The 22854-nt window shown below is 41.8% G+C and overlaps 1 protein-coding gene across 4 annotated transcripts in view; it reads right to left on the reverse strand.

The window, feature by feature from the left end:
* PLCB1 (phospholipase C beta 1) overlaps nucleotides 1-22854 on the reverse strand; it is a 370006-nt gene that overhangs the window by 283036 nt on the left and 64116 nt on the right. Inside the window, exon 1 of one of the 4 annotated variants that reach the window (XM_065630673.1) lies at nucleotides 1989-2039. The exons of the other annotated variants lie outside the window; for them this stretch is intronic. The gene's annotated coding sequence lies outside the window, so the exon portion shown is untranslated. Of the gene's footprint in view, nucleotides 1-1988; nucleotides 2040-22854 lie in introns of those variants that run through there. 4 annotated transcript variants of the gene reach the window in all.

Raw genomic sequence — 22854 nt, forward strand, 5'->3', positions numbered from 1 at the left:
GCAAACACAACAGAGCTGAAGTCAATGACGACTTGTTGGGAGACCTTGAGTTCTCGCCAAGCCACGTTTCCCAAAATATTTTGCCCTACGCCACACTCAAGCCTCAATTATCAGCTACTCTGTCCTGCAGGAGCCAGCTGCTCTGAGCATGAAAGACACACACACAAAACGTAACCAAGTCATTGTTTAGTAAAAAACTTGGTGACAGATAGATGTGTGATTAGGTCGTCTTGTCTTTAACGAAACTGAAGAATGCATTTTTCTTAATAGGGACTCCAGCCCACACTTCAAGGGTGCTAATATTTGGTGGTGTTCAGCATTACACTTGGTCATGCTGTCACACACTCGTAATTTTGCATTTGGTTCATTACCTCAATCTAACAGTTTGAGGGCTGTTATAAGGGGTTTTCCTTTTGCTGTGACTTGCCTCCACTTATTGACAGCACACAAACAAAAAAGACATTTTTCTCTCCTATCAGGGCACTCTTTGCTCTTTCCTGTTTATTTTTTGTTCCAGTATGCGGAGTTAAATCCAAAGCAGCCAACCCAAGGTTAACACTGTTGTCTAATGATGTGTCCTTATTTAGCAGTTAGTTTTACTGCAATCTTCTGCTCTCTCCCCCACAAATGTTCTCAGTTCTGTTCTCTGGAGCATAATTATTCTAAGTACCTTTCCCCCAGCAGCAGCATGTTAATATTTCTTGGCTTTTCAAAAGGAGGTTTGTCTTCTTGAAGGTGACCGAAACACAGCTTGAAGAAAGTATCAAAGGGCTGAATCCTGGCAGGCGACTGCAACAGGACATTAGGACCCACGGACTTTGCGGATCTGTGCGACCGATACACCCAAAGTTATAAGATGTACAGCACAACACCACAATCTCTGCATTTTTGAAACACCTCCATGGACACAACCAACCTGAAGCCCTGAAGGGCATTTAACACCCAGGAGCACTGAATATTTCATATTATCAGAAAAACTGTATCACTGCGTGCAATTTGTCCACTGCTCTCCATTGTACGACCTGGATGTCAGCTCTTAATTTCTTTAAAAAAGATTAACCATTCAGCACGAAATAATCGTGCTGGATGACTGCCTGGGCTGGGTTGCTTGTTTTTATTCTTCAAAGTAACAGCCAGGGTGATTTTACCAATTTCCTCAAATGAAGCTGCAGTTTCTGAAATAAGGCATGTCTCTCCAAAGGAGATGAATGTAAGCCAAAATGGTTTGGAAAATATGTTTTATGCCTGCTCAAAAAATATCAATTACTTCTTGTCTGTGGGAAGATCTAATGCCTTCCTGCTTGGAGAAATATCTCTGGATTTTAATAGCCAAACAACTCGTCTCTTTCTACCAGACCTGTGAAAACACAGCCAAGTTTAAACAAACTACAACACAAGAAAGTCTCCATTTCCACATAAGGAATATTAAAAAAAACCAAACAACCTGTGGGGAATATATGTTCGTATTATTCTCAAAATGTACAAAGAAACTAAAATAAAGTTTATTCTAGCATTTCCTAACTTCTAAGTGGTTGACTTTGCAGCCAAAGTAATCTCTCAACAAGTGTCTCATTTCTTTCTAAATGAAATTGCACGTGTAGTAAAATTATTGTTAAGAATCAGGAGTAAGAATTAGTGTGTCTTTCAAGGCAGGCGAGGCAGTCTCCAGAACAACAAGAAAAGTGCTGCTAATGGGTAAAAGCATGCTAGTTAGAAGAAGAACAGAATTTTTAAAAGCCTGTCAGACTTAGAAAATGGATGCTCTTTCAGTAATTACGTGGATGGAGAAACAGCTATTTTTGTCGACATCTTCAAAGAAACTTTTAAAGTTATGGAAAGTAAACAGAGGAAAATCAGCAAGCACAGTGGTGGGGTTTTTTTCCAGAAAAATGGTAGTTTGAAAACCAACAATGAAAGCAGACAAATCTATTTAGGAGAACAAAGAGAATGCCGTTTGGGTGGAGGCTGGGGTTAGTGAAATCACCTACCAGGATTGGAATTCATGCACACATCAGATCGCGCATTTCGCCGATGAGATGTTAATTGGAGCTTGGTCACCCTTGAGGTTCCCTCCCACAACACATGGCCAGGCTGGCGCTAAGTCAGGACGGGAGGGACGGTGACACAAGATACTCAAAATTAGCCCCTGTCTGACAGCTGAGCCCGTTGGAAGACACGTGGCAGGGGAGAGAGCAAATCAACAGGAACTTGTTAGAAGGCCATATTTGTATGGTTTGTGGTCAACTCTTGCAGCTTTATGATGACAATTGTGATATTTAGGGTTATATTTGGTGATTTTTTTAATTATTATTTTTAAGTCCAAACTCCTGTACAGGAATTACAAGATTAAACGTGGAGCGTGATATATAGGAGGACATACAAGAATTTAGGCACGTATCTCCTGGCTCTTACGTGTATTCAATGAAAAATACTTTATCCAATTAAACCAGACTCTCGGGTTCTCGTGATCTTTCCCCAGGTACTGATGAGCAAACTCTAGTCCATCCAGGTCACGTTTCACCACGTTCCCTTAGCTCCTGCAGGGCGTTTTAGATGAAACCATCAGCGGCAGATGCACAAAGCTTCTCACAGAAGGGTCAAGGGTGACCGCAGTGAACATGTTTTACTTAATGACACGCAAACATTAAATGCACATAAACCTTGACGCAATCATTGGGTATGTGAAACAGCTGCTTTCCAGTAACCCTGGACCAGACCTGGAGGTATTAGTCAATACAGCTAACGGAATCCAAGTCTATGCTGCCACAAAGAGTTTTTCCCATTATGTATGAAGTGTCAAGTAATCTTATTTATTTCCTCAAGCCAGTGACTAACGATACAGAATTTTGTGCAACTCTATATTTCACTGCAGAGCTTCTGCAGAGCAATTAGCCAGCACGCAGCCAAACTTTAAAAAGACATTTTGGCAGTGACTCCTTGCTGGCACCAGCTGATACACCCTAAACCCCAGCTTAAAAAACTTCCTAACATAAACACGGCTCTTACTGTCTTCTGATATTGTTCCCACGCGTGAAGAGTTTTAAGAACTTTGCTATAAATGTAGCAATTGTCTTAAAAATAAACAAACAAAACCCAGAGGGACTTGTGACCCTCTTTCTTCCACATCTTCTACAAGTATTCCTGTTATGAAACTTGCCTCTTCTGCAACAAAGAAAATCCCCCATGCGGATACATGATGATGTAAAAGTTTATACTTCTTTTTCAATCTGGATTATATCTCCAGGATCTTTCAAACCTGACCCTAAACAGTATTCTGTGTATCTTGGACAAAGATGTGATAGCATGCCAGTTTCCTTTCCTAAAGCAAATATAACTTTCCATTCACAAAAATTTGCAGAAGCAGCTTTAATTTGTCTGAAACATCTGGTTTACCTGCCAGTCCAGACAGAATTTACCTTTTTCAATACAGAAAGTCCTCTTAAATTCTAATGGTGTTTATCTGTTCTTTAAAGTAAGTTTTTATTCAGATTAGTAGAGGCTTAATCTCTCTCAGTAGCCTCAGTCTTTTAAAGGGGATTATTTACCACCTCAGTTAAAGAAGATGAGAATAACACCGCCAACTAAAAAAAGATGAAGGAATCGGGCTTTTCTATTAAACTTGAAATTACCCTCAAACTACATTTGCAACTATCCTTATGGATAAACAAACCTTAGCCAATTATTGCAGTAGCAAAACAAATTAAGATACAGTATGACACCAGCTTAAACATGAGATTAAATTCTTGAACAAGTATGTGCCCAAGACAGCAGAACTCTTTAGCAGGCTGTTTTTACACAATCCAGCAAATCCTTGTCATTACAGCCCTAAAGGAGGAATACAGATCATCGGATGTCGGGAAAGCTCAAATGTTTAAAACCAGAGTGGTTTTAGCCCCAGTAGGAATGGTATTTTGATATTTTTTTTCATTATTTTGAATCGTTTTTGTTATGCATTTAACAAAGTAATTTGTGCTTCAGGAAGATCCTATCAATATTTGAGAAGCGTGTCCAACCTTCACCAAATAAATCAACCCATCTAGACTTTTACTGCCCCGGATATAGTAGCTACATTTGATCATCTCATAAATTATTGCTCACCTCCTATTCTCAGAAGATTTTGAATGATCCATTATGAAGCAAAAGCCTAAATAATGTAATACTGTTTTTCCATTGACGCCACATAGTTTTCCCCCCTCCAAAATTCAGAGTTAAATAAAACCGCAGGCTGGCCATATTGACTCCATTCATTTCAGAAATATTGGAGGTGTTTCTTTGTTTTTCCTAAACTCGCCATATAGGGACAGGAATCCACACATCACCTTTTCTCCCAGCAATGAGTCCCGAGGACAGACGCCAGCAATGCTGAGAGTATTTCTCAACATCCTTTACTGCCAGAGTGGTTTTGTTTCTGAAGAGGTTTCTTGCTCAGAGTCAATGCCAGGCAGTAGGAAGGAGCAAGAACAACTCGCTTCCTGAATGGATTTAAAAGGGAAACTCTGGAAATAGCCAGGGAATTACCATTTACTTTGGCTACATAAATCCTCCTAGAGTTTCCCTGGAATAATGAAATCCTCCCCAGGACTGCCTTAGCACATTCCTGCATTTGGCAGCTGCTGCAAAAAGGGTTTTGCTTCAGGAGCAGATGCAGCGATTCCTCCTGCACTATCCCGTATAAAACACCAACACGTGCCCTGTACATGAGCGGCACATACACCGCACATATTACGGGCTGTACATTTTGAGTGCTTGCACTATGCTCCTCAGTTCATTGCTGCTGGGAGTCACCACCACTTCCCAAACCTCTGGACAAATTCAGAGGTTGTAAAAGAAATGCAGCCCAGCTCATGCCTTGCTCTGCTTACAAATCCAGGAACCAATCATGCATTTGGTAATAAAATGGGTCCTATGGGCCTGCAAAATCATCGCTTCTCCCGTTGTATGCATATGTAGCAAGTCCCTGTTTCTCTTCTCTTCCAATGCCAAAATTAGATTGTTTCCAGGATGCTAAAGGTTATACAAACAGCAAAAAAAAAAAAAAAAAAAAGAAAAAGAAAAAAAGAAGAAACTTTGTTTCCGATACCTGGTAGGAAAATGGATTTATTTCTAAGAATTATGGTAGTAAATGCCACTCACCACAGGCCTTCATACATCTGCATTTACAGCTCCCTGAGCACAAAGAGATGGAAAAAAATCTGATGTGAATTTATTATGTAATTTCTACGGCTTTTATGGAAGACATTTTAACAGTTGTCTACTATGCACACAGGTTAACATATGCCTCATATATTATGGAGGCCATATCCCACCCAATGTAAATCTCAAAGTTCAGCATGCCCCAAATTAAATTCTGTAATGACTTCTAAAGATGACAGTACAATCTGTAATGTCAATACCATACTGTAGTCCACGGTTATAATTTGTTAGGTCAATAATTCACCACAGTCTACTAAACTTAGGACTGGCTTCCTCAAGAGCGCTAAAATAAATGTTTAAAGTTTCCCAATAGCATATTTATAGTCATCTATAATTAGCTCTGCAGCATCACAGAAATACATCACAGAAATTATATATATAAATCAGACCATGATCTCCATTTCACAGTTATTCTCTGAGGACTGGCATAAACAATTGCAAAACCTTCTCTAGATCATGACAGCCTTAATCCACAGCCCAGTCTGTACAGTCAGTGAGACATCTCAATGTTGTGTTCTCCTTTGACTACATCAAGAGTTTGAGCAGAAGCCAAAGGCCGATTCCCATTTAAGAAATAATAGAATAGGTCCTCATTAGAAAACTATCTGATTTCACCTTTAATTCAGCCCCAGCAAGCAATAAAATAGAATAAAATAAAATTTTCTCTGTTAGGCAACCAGGACTTTTATGGCACGCAGAAGTGCTGGCTGCGATTTATGGTGGCTGAATGCTTTCAAAAGCTTGTCTCTACCTTTGGGATAGATATGAGCTCCATGAAGGGGGGAGAAAAAGCCTAGCTGGTACATGTTGATGTACGGCAGCTCAAATTATACTGCATACTTCTGGATTCCTTTTTTTCATCTGTATGCCAGGAACAATTGGCCTAAGGCGAGACACTATTGCAACTTTTGGCAGATCCAGTCAATATCCATTATTTACAATTATGCTTTGTGTGTGTGTGTGTTTCTGCTGCAGTATCTCTAATTGTCAAGTCCAGAGAGGACTTCACTATATAATTATTCGAAGTTCATTTAGTAAGTGATGCAGATGCAAGATACAGGAGAAAAATAATACCGGTCAGTCTGAAATTACATTCCTAACAGCACTTCTGCAGCACCTCTCTCTAAGCGGACGGTACATGGCAAGATAGCATACGACAACCTCTATGTGGGCTTGAGACCCTTTTTTCACGTTTCCGTCAGTAATTCAACATCCTTTGTTTCCCTAATCTACAGCGACTGGCAGCAGCCTGGACCCACGCTTGCAAAATCCCACTTGTCCTACTGTGCAGCACAGAACTGACATCACAGATCTTGCTCAGGAAAAAAACACAACAGGAGTCCTGTACGCCCATGTTTTAAGCAGAGCCGTTGCCAATAACATCTGAGATCTCAGGAACAGGGCACGGGGAAGCGCGTGGGAACTTGCGTCTGCGTTCTTGGGGTGTTTGCTCTGAGCAACTCGCTAGTGTGTCAGTGTCAGGACGGTGCTGTCGCACACACTGCACTGTGCCAATGGCTTTGCCTTCGAAGGCAAAGTTACTCCTGGTTTGGGAACAATCCTGGACTGGGGGACAAGCGAAGAGCAGGAGGAAGCAGAAGAGCCCGGGGACATAAACGGCAGAACACAGATTATTTTGTTCCTTACTCCCAGAGCTTCTCTGGTGCAAAATCCCAAACAAACATCAACGGGGGAAAAAAAAAAAGCTCAATAACAATTTTTAAAGGTATTACTTGTTAAAAAAAAAAATTACTTGTTAAAAAATTACTTGGATGGAGGTGAAAATAATCCTTTAAAACCTGATGTTGCCCTTTAAATGGCAAAAATACATGTACCTACAGCCAAACCCCATTTTTCTTTCCAGACCAAGAAGACAAAGCCTACGAACTTGCTGCCCGAGAGCACTATGCCAACAACACCACAGCCAGGAGGCACCTCAGCCACCTGCTAGAATAAAGAGTCCCCAGAGAAAAAGCCTGTGGTCTGCAGCGGGGTGACAGGAACAGCTGGGCTGGCGGACAGCACTGGCTGGTATCAGAGGACCCGACGTAAGCATAGACCTGCTGCCTCCCAAAGTCAGAGTTCAAAAGTTAAACTCAGCTTGACTCAATTCAACTGAGCAGGTTATGGAGTTACAGCTGACAATTTTTTGCCGGGAGGTTTCAACCGAGTGACAAACTTACAATATGCTGATACAGTTTGTAACATGACAAATCCATCTAATGGCCACAGGTCCTGGACTCTCCTTCTGGTTAGCTGAAGGCAGAGGAGGCAGAAAACAGTTTATTACCCTGCTACGGCCGTGCTTCTCCCTTCTCTCTTTGGGACAGCCAAAACTTTTTCTACAGCAAGATGAAAAGGAGGGTGAGGGGGAGCCAAAGCAGTTTCAATATCAAGTTCGCAACATAAAATACACTCTGTCTGTATTTGCTTTCAGGGCTCTTTGTAAGTAACCATGTCTTGATGCATCTCCCTTGCTTTCACTCAGACACGCTTCTTTTTGCAAGCATCTTGTAGCTAGTGATAAGAGTAAGCTTCAGGCTGGAATTTGCAAATGCACCGAGTGTGGGAGTTGCTCAGCTCCCCCTGGAATAAATGGTATAAGTACTAGCAGTGCTAATGGAGGAAGGCGGCCAAGAATAATCCCTCTGAGACATGAGCCTGTATGAATTACCTATCCTGCAAGGACTCTTGGAAGACAGAGGAGCTTTGGCAAAGCTGCACTCTGAACATTTCTTTCTAAGGCAGCATAGCAACAAAATTAGTGTAAATGAATAACAGCAGACCAAAAAGAGCTTCGGTAATATAATTTTGCTGTGCGCTAAATATAGTACAAATGTGTGCATTCTGTTCTGAAGTGCACCTCTAACAAAAAGCAAAGGATAACTTCTAAACCCTATTTTAGCACTTTTCTTAGCACACCCTTTCTAAAGATGAAAGGTTGCCCAGTTTCTGCAATCCTTGAACAAAACATTGCAGGGTGACACACTGCAACACAAATAACTTTACCGTTGCTACACAATCAAGAGCAGCAGCAGAGTTCAGCACCTCAGTGTTCACACAGGGATTATAGGAATCAAAACTGGATGAAAAAATTGCTCCTCAGCAAGCATGGGAATGGGCTAGCGTAGTGCTAGAGATTCCTCAACAAACCCTGTGCGGGTTCTGCTTCTCCTACCTTAAGCAGGGGATGGAAGGAAATGTACTGCTAGTTTATTCACGATTGTCTCACCGATGCCGAGTCTGAGCCGTGGCAGAACCAGGTTGACGTTCCTGCTAAATCAGGCTGCAAGACACCTACTCAGGCAGGCAAAGACAGCTCTCGGCTGCTCCGGGAGAGAAGCCGCCGCGCACCTACAGAACTGCCAGTTACGATTCAAAGCTCGGCTGAGAGCACCCACCGGCCATTGTCCCTGCATCCACAAGCAACACCACCTCATGATCTCAGTCCGACTCCAACGAGAGAAATAAAAGTTCACACAAGCTGCAGAGATGAGTTTGAGCAGGGTCTTGCAGGCATGATGAGCCAATAGAGCTCATAATTTCCCTCCATTTCATTTTTGCTGTCTGTAGTTTATAAGCCTCTGGTTTGGTTTTTGGGGGGTTTTGTGTTTTTTTTTTTTTTTTTTTTAAAGGAAAAGGTAAAATACTTACTCCTAGCTTGTTGCAGATAGGCTGAATGCTGAGGAAACATTACATGTCAAAAAGGCTAAATTCCCCCTCTGGCTCTGGAAGCCCTGCCAGGCTGGCTAACAGGAGCCCCGCCTGAGATGCTGCCTGTACTTTCAGAGGCAGGAACCGCTCACCTCTCACTGCAGCTCCTACCCGATTCACTCCCCTCCGTTCCTTTCCTCTCGTCCCTTTCTTGGCACCCCCTCCTCAGGTGCTGTTTCCTAACCCTGCCAAGCGACCGCTTGTGTATTCCAAGTTTTTGGAAGCAGAAGGAGCTGGGTCGTCTCTTCCCTGAGTTACTTGCTGACTGCTGCTCACTAGAGTCCTCTGTTCCCAAACACCACTGAGTGGTGGATTCTGTTGCTGCCTGTGGGGCTCAAGGGAAGGTTGTTAACAACTTACTGATGGCTTCTTGCAGGACCAGATTAAACCAGAGGCAAGACCTGCCTGGAAGCTAAATCATCCGAGTGCAGGTGGAGACATCACTGATGGGCCAACCTCACCGGTGCGAAGGGAAAGGCATCGCTCACACGCATTGGCCAAGCAGCAGCATTTTCAACATTCAAGAACAGTGAGAACAGTGCGAAGTCCCAGCAGACTCCCTTGGTTTTGAAAAATCCAAAGCTTTTCAGCCATACACTCCTTGAGCAGAAAGCTAGAAGTTATTACCACAGTTAATTGCCGCTAACAGACGCCTTCCCCTCAGCACGCTGCTAATGCAGCGCAAGGCTCCGAGTGCACAGTGGTAGGAAAGAAGGAAGGGGAAATTTAAGACCTGATTTCTATTTCTGTTACTTCAGGTATTTGTTAAAATCTGTTCTAAAATCAGCAACAGAATAAAAGCGTTACTTGTAGGACCTTTCTCTTCTTAACAAATGCAAGAGCTGTTGTAAGCCAGCACTAAACATAAGCGTAATACTAAGTATATATTTACATAATTTAACACTAGACACCACGCCAGCCTGTACATGGGTAGGGTCTAAACACCCTGGATGGGTTAAATGGGAAATTTAGAAACAAACATTTGTTGAAAGTAACAGCCCGTAGAGCACAATAGCTGTGCTGAGGACATGTGGGAGCGTACAACGTTACAGCCAACAATTCGGAGTTCCTGCTGCCATTTACCCGCCACCCCCTTTCTGTAGTTTCATCTCCCTCTTCTAACAATCCCATTAGCTGTGCTCAGAGCATCAGGAAGATTCATGTCCCAGGAAAGTGGAAAGGTCCCGCAAGGCTGAGCTGTGAGCAGGGCACAGCACACGTGCTCTGTGCTGTCAGCAGCTGGACGCCACCTTCACCCACCTCCTACTCACTGGAGCACTCGGGGACTGGCCCTACTCCAGGAGCAACTCCTCCCAATGCCCGAATGTGGGCAAGAGAGCTCTCCTGGCCCCAGCGAACAGACCTGCTGACATCTGCTCTGCCTTTGCTAACTTTGGGAAGTTTTGGAGCAGCAGCACTGTTGCGGTGGGGTGGTTTGGGATTTTTTGTTTGTTGGTTGGTTTGGGTTTTTTTTGCAGAAAGAGACCCTTAAGCAGCCGTAGAGTTTCCATGCGGGTGGTGATGCTCCAAGGTTCAATTTCACTTTCAAGTAGCTACAGCAGCCAAACAGATTTGCTGGCACCCGTCCAGGTCACTCGATACTCCGCAATAACGTTCCCTGCCAGCAATTTCAGCTGCACGGAGGCCGCGCTGCACTCGTGTGCGCAAGGCAGCGTTTCACAAACGATCCTTCATGCAAATAAAATCCTCTTCCCTCAGGCAAACCCAAACGTACTGTTATTTCAGGCTCAGGATGTTCGCTCTGACCATAACACAGTGCCTCAGGTTTATTTAGCACGTTATTACACATTAAGGTGTAGCAAACAAATCTTTTGACTGACCGGCACACGTGAGGAAGAGGCAGAAAGGCAAGGCTGGTGGAAGCCAGTCTCCAGTACCTGCCCTCTCCTGTAATTTCTGCATACTTGCGAGGGGTCTGGAGCAAGTAGAAAGTGAATTTTATTTTAGAACATTCACCTGGAAAACAAGTAGGGCAAGAAAAAAGCAGATTTCCATTTCAAGTAAAGATCTTAGGAAGACATTATCTTTTCGTGTTGACTGAACATTTTCTGTGAGAAGAGGATTAACCATCTTTTCTCCTTTCTGCTTCTCTAAAGCAGCTTATTTCCTACCCATTGCTATTTTGCAGATTTAGTACCTATTTCCTCACTCTCTTGCCACCAGCATCTGAGCTTGTCTTTAGTAACATACAGCAAATGACAGTGTGCGGCTGTACTTGAATTCTAAAAAAAAAAGGAATCATGTTTGTTCTCCAGTGATGAAGCAAGCCAAAATAATTTGAGGGTTCATTTTAAATGGCACATGTGTTTAAAAAACATATATGAAAAAATACTTTTGGTTTGTTTGAACCAATGGTGCATGTCATGGACCATCAGCTTCAACTACTCCTAACCTTTGATGGCTTGTCGTTTAGCCACAAGAGAGAAGAGGAACTTATTTCTTTTTGTGGCAAAAAAGAAAAATAAACAACCCCTTCCAGTCCTCCAAACCCACTCCCTCTTGACACAGACCAGAAAACCCAAAACCAAACAAATCAAAGCCCCAGAGGAAATCAACATTAAAAAAACAAACAAGTATGAAATTCCCTAAAATGTAGCACCTTTGAAGAGAACATTTGGCAACCACTTCAAAATAATAAACAGGGACACGCAACTCATTCTTGTATCTCCTCTCTTTGCAGAAACAAATTGAGAATTCCTGTAACACTCAAGAGATCCATCAGCAAAAAAAACCCCCAAACCACCACAACAGTGGGGCTTTTGTATATGTGGTGTTGGTTAGTTCTGCCATCTTCAAAGACATTTAATCTTGTTTGAATTGTAGCTCAGTATTTAAAGCTGGCAAGTCACATCTTCTAAATTTGCCAGAATGTCATTTAAATAAGCTGGAAAAAATAGTAATATATTGGGTATTCTCCCACACCACCAAAAAATACACATCCAGGGCTCCATCTACATGACACCTTGTATTTTATAGCTGTGTCTACTAACCCAAGAAAACCTTTAAACAAGCTTCTGTATTATATGATTTTTAAAATGATGCATTTAAGGTTCTCTGTTATTTGATCTTCATTTTTTAACTACTTAAAAGTTTACTTTTCACCTACAATGGCAAGAAAATTATCTTCTCAAAACAAGCAAAAAACTGACTGTTACATAATTATGGACTGCAGAAATTAGGACGTTAAACAGAACACCAAACATGATGAGGCTTATGCTGTACTACAACTTCATAGGACCTACGAACATGTAAAGGAACAGGTAAAACCAAAGGTAAAAATAACAGTACCTCTGACACCAACGGGAATTGCAGCACTGATTTCAGTAGGACTAGGTTCTCCAGAGCGCCTGCCCAAATTTCATTTCTTTTGCATTAGCCGATTATGCGTTGGCACCTTGCCCTCCTGTTGCGAGTCACAATTTGTAAATGAGTTTTCAAGGTTAAAAAAAGTGTAAGGAAATGAGACTTCCTACCGCTAAACAAAAATCACAATGAAGTATCACAGTAGCTTTCCCAAAAGTGCACATTGGTCACTCTTCTGATAAGGAAACATGAAAAATACAACCCAAGAGGTGACTCATTTGCCTTTTACCGCAAGTCAGAGCAGCGCGGCCTCCACCAGGGAGATGCTCTGCCCCACAACACAACAGCTGCATCAACATCCCCGCACCTGGATTTGCAAGTTGGTGCTCCCAGGCAGCCGCTACCAAGATGCCTTCGCTGCATGAAACGAGCCTGAGCAGAAAGCAGGTGTAACGGGGAAAAAATACACAGCAAAATGCAGGCAGTAAATGATCCTCTTCTAAACACGAAGTACATTTGTCTGTGCTACAGGATAATCATCATCATCATCATAGTATGTCTCGGAAGAAATCTGGAGTCATATCTTGCTGTCTGTTTTGCAAATAGAGTTAATGTGGATAATGTTTTTCATTAAATTGAGGATATGAGCCTGATTCAACTCCACTGAAATCAATGGGCGTCTTTCCATTCATCTTAATGAGGCTGAATCAACTTTTATAACACTAGAATGCAAAGCCCTTCACTCATTCTGCCTCACAGAAGGTATCTGCTATTTTCAGAAGAGCCTAAGGATGATTTTACCACACTACAAATTAGTCAAATCAGGTCAGGAGAAAACAATGTACATCCATGAGGGCATTTCCATATGGAAATTCCTTATGTCCGTAGCAGATATCTACAAATTAACCCTACTCTACTTTTTTTTTTTCAAGGTTATCTTCATACTAAATGAATCACATTCTTAAACATGATCTCGAAAACCTCAGAAGGTATTGACAGAGAAGTAATGTGCATATGTGGCATTTGTGCAAAGAACTGAAGTGCAGCAGCGTCTTACGTTTTTATATAAAGCAGTGTTCATGTTACGTAAGGAAAATAAAACACAGCATTTTTTTAAAAAAGCTAAAGGAACTGCCTCATTTCTTTGAAACAGAAACAACTTGCTTAGTTTCAAGTACTCATTTACAAGAAAAAGGAAAAACAAAGGAAAACAATGGTCTCCTCAACATAAGTTCTGCAAATGATGTATTTTAACAAGTACATAAACTATTTTCAGGGAAGGTAAAAACAGAGTATGGATTCTGACTCCAACAAAGGACTCCTGTGTTCTCTTGGTACCCTTGTTTAAGGGTAGCAAGTAGCAGCATCTCCACAGATAAATTTTTCCAAGTTTCTTTTATAGCTTTTTTTATTTTTATACCAAATAGTGGCAAGGTGATGGGCAGGAAGGGAGGGCTGCATCAGACCAAAAGTATGTCAGGAAAAGCTGCAAGGATGGATAGGACTATTCTTTGTACCACAGCAGTGCCTGGAAAGCCTTGTCCCTTGTACTTGGCTACGTGCAACGCAAACATGCTGCAAGACAGACCCTACTCACAAGAGCACAAATTACAGCGACGCTCATTTAATAGCTGCCAACTGGATATAGATTTGGAATGAAAATATTTTGTATTTAACTGTTGACTTTTAGCTACTTTGATGGCAGCTCTATCACTCCTGGCAGATAAATCTTGTCACCAACTCTGAGCAACTTCCTCCCTCCTTGTCTTCCTCATTGTTAACAAAGACATCGATATTATTTTTACTCCTCCTTGTTTTCCTTGTAAACTGCGTGCATTATGCCAACCCCCCTCCCAGCCCTTTGGAAGTTCTGCACTTCAAAAGGGCAGAAACTCTTCCTGTAGCATACGTGCAACTTCTGATATAGTTAACGAGGGCAGCGTGTCAGAAGTTCATTTGGGGAGGCTGCCCTGGTTCCTTGCCTGTTTCTGTAGCATTTAGGGATGCAACTCATCTTGGTCTAGTGCTTTGTCAACTTTTCACAGTTCTAATTACCTTATTATCTGCTTCACTACTCCAGTCAAGCCTTTTTGTTTTCTACATCGCTGTTCAGGGTCCTGTCGCTCAGCCTAGGGAATAGTTTTTTCACCTTTTCTTCCTGCGTGCGAAAAGCAGTGCAGAAAAACCAAGTGAACTTGCTCAGTGAACTCTCCAGCTCTGGCCGGGCTGCGATGCCTGGAGGTACAAGCTAATTAGGCAAATGCCAGGCAGATCTCATTTGATGCCTCATGCTTTGCTCTCTCCAGCCGATTGCCTTTTATCGGCACCTTCAGTCATGCTCAGGTCGCTTTCTTTTGCAGGTCTTCGTGCACCTGTCACTTCAGAAAGAATCATTTTAACAAGAAGCATCTGTAGATAGACAGGATGGAAACATCTGAAAAAGTAGGAAACCGCACACAGAAGGAACCGCGGAGATGGTGACATCAGACTCCCAGTTCTGGGTTTCCATGGCTAAGAATAAACTATGCATGCTAGCAGAAGTACGAAAAGGCTCTCTGGAAGGCAGAACATTAAGGATCCAAAAAAAGACAACTGGCTTCTATTTGCACTTTACCTCATTAAAGAGAATTGCTTCCCTTGCATCTAACAAGGCATTCAGATCTTCTCTACTCTGGATTGAAACACAGTAAAGACGAGTCTGTGCATTATGAAAGCGGATTCTGGCCACAGGTTCCAGCAGCAAGCCTTTCTGCTACTGCCTTCTCCTCACAATTCTGTCAGCTCAGAAAGTTATTTTCTTATTTTTCCCCAATCCTTTTCTCCCACACCTTTTTACCTCCCTCCAAATGCGGCACTGTGGGCAGGAAGACCAGGCTTCAGCTCTCTTCTGCCAGAAGCCTTCCCTCCTGTGATACTGATACCCCCGAGGCATTAAGTACATCCCCAGTTGGTTTACTCAGCTTTCAGTTTATAAAGCACATGCAAAAAAGGCATCTTGGCCGGAAAAACAGAGCTACAACTATTCTATCAAAAGCAATTAAATTCACAGGTCAAAGTTAATAATTTCCTCTCCCTGAAAAAGAGAAGGGATTGTATCCAGCAGCCTAAAGCCAGCATTTGATTCAGCACACCCTTCAGGAAAGAAGAATAAACCAGTTTGATGGCCGTGTACCACGCTGAGTTTATGTTGCTAGCTGTTAGCACAACCAGCTTTTTATTTCTGTTGACCAGGAAGCACCAAGCCGAGAAGACAACAAACATAGGTCTCCTCATTGTTGGTGGCACAGAAGCACTTCAAAATATTTCCAAGAAGCTACAGACAAAAGCCTGGTACATAAATACACAAGGCTCAGAAGACTGAGTACATCAAGAATACCGGTTTCCAAAGCATTACTGAATATCTTCACTGTGCCGAGATGCCCATGAACCTGTATAACTTGATCAGACCAGTCTTCAAGCACACAAATTTGACAAGATCCTGACCAGCTACTTGCAAAACAGCTCAGGTCCCACTTTATTTTCAAAAGGTCCACCTCTCAATAAATTGAAGTCTTCTGAAAATGTTGATTTCGGTGCTGAGGTGACACACTAACAGGTGCAGTTTGTAAATGCCCAATCAGATACAAACAGGAGCCCGGTGTTGCTCGAGGTGGGGAAAGCTCTTGGTCTGAAGCTGGTTCGTGTGCAGGCACTGCTGGTGGGCCAGCCAAGGAAGCTGCCATGGGGGCAACCTTGCAATGCTGGGGAGAGTAATGCTGAAAATCCAGCTCTATTTTTTGGTGCCAAAATCCTTCCAGGTTTTCTGTAAGGCAGCTGACAGGCTGGAAGGTACAAGGAGCTGGAGGGAAGGGTTTTATTTTCCTCCGTTTTCCTCTCCTGTGTTTGCTTCCAGCAAGCACCTCTAGCCTCCTGCTCCCATGAGCACCTATTCTTTCTTTATTCTGTTCACCTTTTAATCTGTTTACCTTTTAATCTGTTTTCTTTGGCATTATTTTAGTCATTCAAACAGCTGACTTCCTTCCTTTAATCAAAAAGTACCCTTCCTCTCTTAACCGCACAGTCCCTAAACATCCATCTCTGAAAAGCAGCAAGATTTGGGGGCAGAGGATTTGTTCTTGCTTTCTTTGGTTTGAGTTTTGTCTTCAATCACCACTCTCCCGCTCTAGAAGCAGAATGTTGCTGGGGGGGACCTGTGTGATCAGATCACTTTTGAGAAGAGTACGTTACCAGTTTTTGATCTTTGCATGAACTGAACAGCATCCGTCTTCTAGGATGGGAACCAAACAACAGCCCAACAAAGCCCTTAAAATAAATTACAAAGGAAGGCAGCCATTAACAGAGAAAGGCAGCACGGTGGGAGGGAATAAAGCAAGCCAGCTATGCCCCAAAGGATGGCTGCTGCCACAGAAAGAATTCAGACTTGGAAGAAATTACAGGATTTTGATCCCACCCACGGCCAGCACTTCCAAAGCATTCAACATTCGCAATTGGGACCAAGATTTCCAAAAGGGCTCAGTTAGTTCTCATTTAGGCAAAAAAAGAAGTAGTCAAATTTTTCAAAGAACTCAACATCTGGCAGTGAGCTACTCTCACATCTATTTAGAAGCATCTGATGTTAATATATATTTCTCTCATTAATCTGCATCTCTCCTGAGTTTGCCAATTCAACCTCATCTTTCAGGTATGTTCAACATCCACTCGGTTGAACTTTTCTGTTCGCCCCTTCACAGCTGTTTCTCTTCTAGTCTCACATCCTCAGTCATTATCGTCCAAATTACTAGCATAGCTCTCTCCTTCGCCAGTTTGCACGTTTTGACTCTGGAAGCAAGCAAAGACTAGCTGCACACACATACCTACCGCTTTATTTCCTTTTTAATGGAACACAATTGTGGTGCCCAGGTAGCAAAATCCTTCCATTATCTCACTGACCTTTTTGGTTATTTTTGTAGCTTGGACAAGTAACACAGTAGGGTTCATAGAGATTTGTGTTGTCTTTCCCACAACCTCATCTCTCCCATAACGTGGCCCCTCAGTGGCCATCTCATAACCAATGAATGCGATAGGTCTAACCCAGCCTACTCCTGCTATATTCAAACGCTGAAGGAGTAAACAGGGAAAGAGTATTTTGATGTGATGCATAAAGAACTGCATTAAACAGGAGTGGACTGTGAATGACTTTCTGCTAGAAGAGACCTGGCTCACAGAAGAAGGCATGAAGAAACCACTGCACTGGGGAATAAGAGAGAATGGAAAAATACGGGAACACCTGTAGCCAGTGCTGAGTTCTGCAAGTGTCCGTTCTACGCTCCCAGGGAGCCGGAGACGTGATGGGCTCTGGTGCAAACCAAGAGAAAAAGGCAAAGGATGCCCACCTTGGGGAGATGACTGCAGACCAGACAGACACTTGAACGCTTGGGAGGAGGCTGCTTGCCTTGTGAGCCCTGGCAGCCAGGCCTAGTTAGGACTAGACTAAGATTCAGGAGATTACCAATCATTTTCTGTCTTCGCTAAATCCATGGTAGGTCCACCACCAGAGCACTAATATGCACTATGGTTCGGACTTATTTTTACAGGATGAAAATAATATTTTCTTCAGTTCCAGGCTTTGCTTTGTCATTTAAAAGTTTGCCTGTTTTCCCAAAGTAAGGACTAAGTTCTATGCTTGTTTGGAATTTTCTATCTAAAAATGAAACAAAACCAAAACTGTATTTTTTAAATATATCAAAAGAAGCTGCATAACTCAGTACTTTACAAGAACAACACTTTAAGTTACAGAGCTTTCATTTTTGTGCCAGAATGGAAATTCACCTAGTTCAGGAACATACCTTGATGCTGTGAATATGTTCCAGTAATATCTCTGCCATTCCTACGCAAGTTTTTAGTTCTGCAATATTAAGTAAGGCTCTTATTAAAGATGTATTACAACCTCTCCCTTTGCATCTGGTGGCTGTGTACTGCAAAGCTAGAGAAGCACAGCAAAAATAAAGTAGCTGCTATAATGCCTGCCTTGCTTCCTGTGAGTTCCAAAATATCTTCTGACACCAAGCTTGCTGTGTAACAAAATACAGAGCTCTTTCTATTTAAAACTCCTAATGAGCCATTAAATTAGTGTGTGGAAAGAGGAGAGAAAGGGGTGGAGAAGGTGTTGTGTTTTGCTTTTTCTTATAAACATCAATATGAGTTATAGTGTAATTAAAAAAACCTTACATCAAACTTCAAATGACATTTTTGTGAATTTAATAAAAGTTATTCTTCTACAGTGGAGCAATTCAATGCATAAAAATCATTCTGGAGTAAAACATGAAAATCTTCTCTGATCTTCTTAAGTCATTACATTATTGAAGATCAAAGAGAAAACAAAACCAGCCTCAGAGGCCAAATAAAGTTAAACTACACAAAAGGGCTGGACAGAACTACAGCCACCAACTAATAAACAGCAGGAACTTGCATCAAGACAGGAGGGATGGTGCTTCCTTGCACTGCATTTGTTTCGCACCTGATCTAACCTCATGTCGAGATAAAAATAAAAAGATTTGCCTTTCGACCTGAAGCAATGGTGACATTTCCCCCCAGAATTGCAAAGATTCTTCCTCTTCTGCAACTGAACGAAACGACTGCTCTCAAATCTGGCATGGTTGCTAGGAAAACAACTGTGAAAACCTAGAAGTCTGCAAACAAAACGTTAGAGCAATCGGGGCCATGAAAACACTCAGAAAATAGAGGCCTGTTTCTTAGAAGACTGAGATGAAGAAAGGCAGCTGTGCAAAGATGTTTTAGATGCACACGGAGACTTAGATGTATTTCATGTGACATCAGAGGGATGGATGCGTTGCCTCCAGGGCTGCCACGAAGTTCCATGCAATCCAGAGGTTTCAGTTTCTATAGAATTTCTAGCAGATATTGAATAGTAGGTTTCTGTTAGAAAATACACACCTCCTGTTCTTAATCTTTACAGAGAGAGCTGATCAAGCTTCTCTCCCAGATTTAATTTAGTACTGCATACTCACGAAATATGTCACAATTATATTTTGTTATAAATCAATAGGGATTATAGGGCACGTAATTAGATTAAAAAAATGGAGGATGCAACTTGCACAGCAGAATCCTGGTACGATAAACCTCCCCATGAAGGGGCAAATTGTGCCATGGGAAAAAGGAGGTGCACTTCTGGCCAACTTGTATTTGTAGAAGGGGACAAAGTCAGACAACTGCTGCTGTTTGCATTCAGGACACGGGGGCAGCAGGAGAATACATGGACTGCGAGTCTTCTGTCCATACCAGCACTGCGCACTATTGCCTTTCTACATTTTTCTAAGACTCTTAAATCAATAGTGACATAAAGACTCAACTGTTCCAACAGCATCTCTGTCACTGTTTTACAGCTATGCTGTTACCCACTATCACTAAATACCACCCACACCAAAAAAAAAAAAAAAGACCACCCTGAATATATGTAAATTCCCAGAGTATTTAAGTATCTTTGGAAGGGCGTACATGAGTGGCAAATCTAATCAGATCAGTCAGGAGCTCATACCAATTCCCTAAGCATTCGGCCAGCTTTCATTCACATCATTCACCCTGTGATGAAAGATAAAAAATTCCAAATGAGATTTGAGACTCAGAGAAAGCTAAATGAAATGAAAAGAAAGGACAAAGATAGCACTTACTACTTTTAAGATTCACATCTATTCCTTTCCATTTTATTTTGGTTCTCCCTGTGTTTAAACATTCCACACTTATTTAACACCTGTTTAAACACTGTTTAATCACTTGATACTCACTGAATGCATTCTTGTTAAGCAGGATTTATGGCACTGACCTGATTAGGCAACAACCATTGGCATTGATAATCATTAGGCTAAGATGGTTCCCTGGGAGATGTCCCAGTAAAAGTGGCAGTCTCAATTAAGCACATTGCAATTAAGTGGACTATATCTATAGGGTGATCTCACAAGGAGAACGAGGCATTTCAAATGCCTTTAAAATCTATATCTGTTTAATGCAAAATTAGTACTTTTGATTGGAGAAGAGAATACTACTTACAGGTTTCTCTAACAATTCATTTTTTTGGTAACTGCAAACTCCTGTTTCAATGCTAAAGATTTTGCCTCCAGTCCCCATAAATCCTGGGGTGGCACATCTCGTGTCACACTAGAGGCTTTGCCAACCAAAGCTGGCCCAAGAAAAGCCCCTTTGCTGGGGGCTGAACACGAGGGAGGACAACTGCAGGGTGCGCAGGGGCTGCCGCCCGTTGATCTCTGCTTCGGTTGTCAGGGGAATTGAAAGAAAACAGATAAATGAGGCTGGGAAATGCAAAAAGACAAGCAAAAGTCTTATGAAAACAAAATGTCACATTATCTCTGGCCATTCAATGAATATCACATATTTGTTGCTCCGAATGAGGTAGAACCCATAGGAAAGCTAATGCAGAAACACATAATTAAAAAATAACATAATGCACGCACATAGGAAGCCTATAGGTAGATCGTCAAAGTAACTTCAACTTCTGGCATTTCTAAGCTTTTAACTTACGGAATGAAGAATCTTTTTATGTCATTTCAAATATTTTGGGCAGTTACCCTTCTTTAAAGGAAAGATTTCGCGTACACTCACAAGCCACAAGCCTCCATGGCAAATTCTTCTCTCCATTTAGGAAGTTTTAATCCCCTCTTGTCCCACCAACAGAGCAGCTGTTCTCATCAGAGCACCAGAGCCAACACTTGCAGCATTGTGCCATCAAATGAATTGCTGAAATCAAAACTTAAAGACTCTCGATCATTGAGGAGGAAAAAAAAAGGGAGTTTAATTGTCTAAATCATCAAGATTCTTGAAAATATTACCCTTAACTTAGAGCTTAATCCTTAAACTGTAGGAAAGAGCAAGGCAAAGCTTGTGGTAAGACAAAACTACTTTTACATTTTTTAGAGGTACTGCAGCAAGTCCTCAGTCCCTGGCATCAGGCTCCTGGGTAGCTGAAGTTCTTGATTCGTACCCCATTTCTGGCAAACTTCATTTAACCAGTTGACCTGATAACTCTTTCCCAGATGAGAACAATTAACACAGTAAAAAAGCGCAAGGCACACACTCCAGCGCTGCTTCCACATCCAGAGCAGTGCCATGGAAACAGAGATGCCGGTGCGGCGGGAAGGGCGATCGGCAGCCACCAGATGAGCAGTGAATCAAGGGCTGAGGAAAAGAGCTGTCAGCAGGATGACTTCAACAGATTGCATTTCACAGGTCAGCTCGCATTAATACTGCAGTGTGGTATTTAAAAATCAGGACAGAAATTTGTTGCTACTACATTATCACTTGTCTGGCCAGATAAACAAAAGGGCAGCGGCGTGACCTGCTGTCTGGGGAAATAAAGGATTCAGCTTTAGCGTTACCTCTTCATTTCAATAGCCATTTCTATTTACTTTCTATAGCTCGTCATTTTACATTTTTCCATGCAACACGACATAAACAGCTGTATATTGTTTTCTACATCTTTGGCTTCCCAGAGAAAGAAAACAGAGCAGCCCCTGTGTACTGTCCTACTGCACTTTCTAATTTTAACAGCAACAGACAAAACACTTATTTCAAAGCACAAGCTGGTAGGAACCTTAGTACCCTCTGAAGTGTGTCTGCAAACGATTCTGCTTCCCCAACAAGTCGACCAAAGTTTATTGCAGGACTTGTATTACAGAAAATATTATAAATTCCCTCTGAGCTCAATGGGCCGTGACAGCAGCTGCATCAATCAAGCTTGTTTGGTCTTATTTATCTATTTATTTGGTAATGTTTAATAATCTTGCAACTAGTCAACTGCTAATAAACACACATGCCAAAATCAGATAAATTAGCCATATAACACCTCTCATAACTATTTCACGACTAGTTTACCAGCACTATGCAAGGTGGCGGGAATTTCTAAAGGACTTGGCTTTTTTTCCTGTATTCAGAAAACTCGGGCTTCAAATTAAATGCTGCATATATATTTGAAGTCCTACTGCAGACATTGCCTTCAAGTTCAAGGGCATTTGTAACATTTTGGATCGCCAAAATGAGAGCCAAACTGAGAGCCAAACAAAAAGTGGGATTTTTTTTTTCCCCCCTTAGAAACAAACCAAAACTCCCTCAAAAACTGTCTTCCCAAAGCACCCACATGTGAGTTAGAAGGTGAAAGATTTGAAATACAGAGAATTCAGGCATTTTCCTAATCTGGTCCCTAGTGAGTACTTTTTCACTAGAAAACCTCCCTTTCTGTGAATGAGGGGTGTGTGTCCCCCCTTTCTCTTGCTTTTTAAATCATAACCCTTCAAGTAGCACAATAAGAAAAACAAACAAACAAGGAGCTTTTCACCAAAAAGCAAAAGAAAGGGGTGATGCTGCCACTTCAGCTACATTCCTCACGCCTTCTCCCAGAATTCTCTAATAACGTGTTTATTTAAACACTGCAACAGGAGACTTTTACCTATTTATATTTATACAGTATACAGAATTCCAATGAAATTACCCATGGCAAAATTTCAATAATTACTCAACAAATCTGGCTTTTTGAATCAGTGATTTCCTGTTTTGTTCTCTCTATAGGAATGATTCAAATCTCTCCTGAAGCCAAGAGAAAGTGATTTCAGCGTTTAT

This window comes from Caloenas nicobarica, chromosome 3, assembly GCF_036013445.1.
Source record: "Caloenas nicobarica isolate bCalNic1 chromosome 3, bCalNic1.hap1, whole genome shotgun sequence".
In the NCBI taxonomy this organism is placed as follows: Eukaryota; Metazoa; Chordata; class Aves; order Columbiformes; family Columbidae; genus Caloenas; species Caloenas nicobarica.